The sequence below is a fragment of the Cebus imitator genome, unplaced genomic scaffold (assembly GCF_001604975.1).
Source record: "Cebus imitator isolate Cc_AM_T3 unplaced genomic scaffold, Cebus_imitator-1.0 Scaffold38, whole genome shotgun sequence".
NCBI classification, from domain to species: domain Eukaryota; kingdom Metazoa; phylum Chordata; class Mammalia; order Primates; family Cebidae; genus Cebus; species Cebus imitator.
Genome location: NW_016107353.1, coordinates 2,178,892 through 2,183,048, shown reverse-complemented (window position 1 = coordinate 2,183,048; position 4,157 = coordinate 2,178,892). Strand labels below are relative to the sequence as shown.

Here is a 4,157-nt window from a genome sequence, read left to right as displayed (position 1 = left end):
AAAAAAAAAAAAAAAAAAAAAAAAATCTGGACCCCAAAGGAGTTAAGTCCTTATGGCCTCTGACCTCCTGATCCTGCCTGTCCTTAGGGGAGAGGCTGAGGATCCCTTCCTGGGGCAGTTGTAGAGCTGAGTCTCTTCCCTTAGTAAAAACTATTGAAAATCAGGATGCCCAAGACTGGGGGCTTGAGACCTTGTCTGTTCTTCACCGCCTTGCTTTGGAGCTCTCCATTTTCCCTGCCCACTGAAGATGGTCTAAGACATGCAGTACCTTTCCGCTTCCTGCTTTATGCCCCAAGAGGGGACTGAATTCTTTATGTATGTGTCTGCCATCTTTGCTAGATTGTAAGCTCCCTGGAATAATTGTGCCACAGTCATCTGAATACTTCTTTTTTTTTTTTTTTTGAGGTGGAGTCTCACTCTGTTGCTCAGGCTGAAGTGCAATGGCATGATCTCGGCTAACTACAAATTCCGCCTTCTGCGTTCAAGTGATTCTCCTGCCTCAGCCTCCTGAGTAGCTGGGATTACAGGTGCGTGCCACCACACGCAGCTAATTTTTGTATTTTTAGTAGAGACGGAGCTTCACCATGTTGGCCAGGCTGGTCTTGAGCTCCTGATCTTGTGATCTGCCCACCTCATCCTCCCAAAGTGCTGGGATTACTGATGGGAGCCACCTCGCCTGGCTACTTATCTGGATACTTCTAAGTCTTTAGATATGTGTGTGCCTGGCCTGGCAAGTAGCTGGCACTCAACATCCATTGGGATCCAATCTGTGGCTCAGGGTATGGGGAAGAGATGACCCAGACCACTCCAGATTCTCCCAGTCCCAAGCAGGACAATTCTGTTAGGGTGCCTTCCAGCAAGACAGCAGGAAGCCTCACTACCCACTGGCTCCAGTGGTGGCCCCTGGGGCTCCTCCCACGCTGGCACAGGGACTAAACAGAGCCAGCTCCACTGAAGGGAGTGCCCTCTTCTTTCTGTCCACCCTTTGACTCTGAACCATTGTGTCACTCTGTCCTGACCCCATTTCCTCCCTGGCCAGCCCTCAGCCATCTGTGGGCAGCTGTGGGACGGAGTTTGGTGCCTGGTACAGCTCAGACCCTGGCACCAGCCTGCTTGGCCATAGGCATGTCCTCTCATTTCATTAGCTGACTGCTGCGTGCTTTTTGGTGTTCCTTTACTCAGGTCCCCTTATCTTCCTGAGAGTTCTGAAACCCTAGCCTGTAGGATCAAGCCCAGCTGCATATTCGAATCACTGTAGGGGCTTTTGAAGCACACAGCATCCAGGGACCCACCCTACTGAGTCAGAACCTCCAGAGTAGAGGCTGGAAATGTGTATATTTTTAAAACTTCCCAGATGACAATTGCAGTCACTCAAATGTGGAGTGTACATTAGCTAATGTTATTGTTGTCAATGTTAAGTTTTGTGGGTATGTTCAAGGCATTGTGTTTATATAGGAGAATGCCCTTGCTTTTAGAGATTCAGGCTGACATTTTTAGAGGCAAAGTTTTTCTTTTTTTTTTGAGACGGAGTTTCACTCTTGTTACCCAGGCTGGAGTGCAATGGCGCGATCTCAGCTCACCGCAACCTCCGCCTCCCGGGTTCAGGCAATTCTCCTGCCTCAGCCTCCTGAGTACCTGGGATTACAGGCACGCACCACCATGCCCAGCTAATTTTTTGTATTTTTAGTAGAGACGGGGTTTCACCACATTGACCAGGATGGTGATCAACCCGCCTCGGCCTCCCAAAGTGCTGGGATTACAGGCGTGAGCCACCGCGCCCGGCCCCTTTTTTTTTTTTTTTGAGATGGAGTCTCGCTCTGTCACCCAGGCTGGAGTGCAGTGGTGTGATCTCAGCTCACTGCGACCTCTGCCTCCCAGGTTCAAGCAATTCTCTGCCTCAGCCTCACATATAGCTGTGATTATAGGCATGCGCCACCAGTCCTGGCTAATTTTTGTATTTTTAGTAGAGACGGGGTTTCATCATGTTGGCCAGGCTGGTCTTGAACTCCTGACCTTGTGATCCGCCTGCCTTGGCCTCCCAAAGTGCTGGGATTACAGGTGTGAGCCACTGCATCTGGCCAAAGTGCTTCTTACAAACACTTTGGAACATCTTACTTTCAAAAGTAAGATGTAAAGCAGAGCAAGAGAGAGAGCAAATGTGGGGAAATGTTAACAATTATTGCAGGCAGGTTGTAAAACAGGCACCTCTGTTTTCTAAGAGGTGGGCATTAGGAGAGAATGCAGCCCGAACCACCAAGGTGTATAACTCCAGGAGGCACCATTCACATGGTTTTCATTTTCTGTGGTCGAGGTGTCATTCATATGGAATTTAGGATGAGTGGGGTACCCGCTGTGTACCCTTCCTCTTTCAAGGGACCTACATGGCTATTTGTTTTTATACAGAATCCCTAGTAGCCGTTGAAGACTAAGAGAATAGAGCAACTTTTTTTTGTTTTGTTTTTTGAGACAGGGTTTCTGTCACCCAGACTGGAGTGCAATGGCACCATCATGGCTCACTGTATCTTCAAACTCCCAGGCTCAAGCGATTCTCCCACTTCACCCTTTCAAGTAGCTAGGACTACAGATGCATGCCACTATACTCAGCTAATTTTTTTTCCCATAGGGATGGGGTCTCACTATGTTGCCCAGGCTGGTCTTGAGCCCTGGACTCAAGCAATCCTCCCATCTCAGCTTCCCAAAGTGCTGGGATTACAGACATGAGCTATCATGCCTGGCCCTGGAGCAATTTCTAATGTAGAGCCTGACAGAGAACTGAATTGGGGAAGCGGGGAGGTAGGAAACATGAAACCCTGATTCCTAAAATACTTTTTGTGTGTCCTGTAGTCCTGGAAAATGAAATCTAGGGCTTGAGTTTTTAGAGGAAGCCAGCTCGCTGTGTTTCAAGGTTGTTGGGACTGGTTGCTCCTGCCTTTCCCCTTTCCCTCAATGGAGTTCCCTCAAGTCTGGCTGCTGCTCTCTGAACCTTCACTTCACCTTGGGGGTGGCCCTCCTGGTCCTGCAGGGGATACTATTTGTCCTATTTCATCACCATCTCTCAGCATCATAGCGAGCTGAGTGCTGAGCCTTTGGGAGGAGCATTGCCAGTGTGGCCCTGGGCCTGAGATCTGTCAGAGGGCTGGGCTTCCTTCCCTGTGTCGCTGAGACAGTCTAGTGGCGGCCTGGCCCAGAGCCAGGGGGATGTTGGTTAGAGAGGGGCAGCTCACCTTTCCTCCATCTGAATTCCAGTCTGGGAAGAGCCTCAGAAACAGTGTCTACCTGGGACCTTTCCTTCTCTTTCATGTGACTTTGGAGTCCTCTGAGAGATGCGACCTAAGGAATCAGTAGATTGGAATCAAGGAATCCCAGAGCTGGAAGGCACTGTGTGTGGTTTTCTTGCCTTCTTTGCACCTGCCTTACAGATGCCAGCCCAACCTGGTTAGTTCTGAAACCCAGTCCTGTGTTTGAAGGATGCGAAGGAGCACACCACCTCCATCTTAACCACCCACCTCCATGTCTCAAAATACCCCACCTCCCAGAAGGTTCTGCCCTGACATTCCAGTTCAAGCTCAGTAGAAATGATGTGAATTTGGAACTTGAGGAACATAGTGGGGGTGATAGATCCATAAACATGTAATTTTGGGTAAAATGTCTTCAGCCTATGTTTGAGATATACACTGGTTGCTATTGGGAGCCAATAGCAAATAGCAAATTGGAACAACTTGAAGCAAATCACAGAGGTATTACGTATGTGGTAATGAATGGCTGGAGGGAGAGAGTCTTATAGAGAAATCAGAGAGTCTTTGAAGGAGCTTAAGCGGGAAGCTAGGTGATCGGATTTACATTTTAGGAAGAGCCCTCAGGATTTTCTGTGAAAAAGCCTTGAAGGGCCGGGGGTGGTGGCTCATGCCTGTAATCCCAGCACTTTGGGAGGCCAAGGCAGGTGGATCGCCTGAGGTCAGAAGTTCAAGACCAGCCTGACCAACATGATGAAACCGTGTCTCTACTAAAAATATAAAAATTAGCTGGGCGTGGTGGCAGGCACCTGTAATCCCAGCTACGTGGGAGGCTGAAGCAGGAGAATCGCTTGAACCTGGAAGTGGAGGTTGCAGTGAGTGAAGATCCTGCCTGTACTCCAGCCAGGGCAAAAGAGCAATACT

General features: G+C 49.1%; 1 protein-coding gene across 3 annotated transcripts in view; it reads left to right on the top strand.

Moving 5' to 3' along the window:
- The window catches only part of PIK3C2B (phosphatidylinositol-4-phosphate 3-kinase catalytic subunit type 2 beta), a 79,621-nt gene that overhangs the window by 19,574 nt on the left and 55,890 nt on the right, over window positions 1-4,157 (top strand). The window contains exon 1 of one of the 3 annotated variants that reach the window (XM_037737338.1): window positions 510-527. The exons of the other annotated variants lie outside the window; for them this stretch is intronic. The gene's annotated coding sequence lies outside the window, so the exon portion shown is untranslated. Of the gene's footprint in view, window positions 1-509; window positions 528-4,157 lie in introns of those variants that run through there. 3 annotated transcript variants of the gene reach the window in all.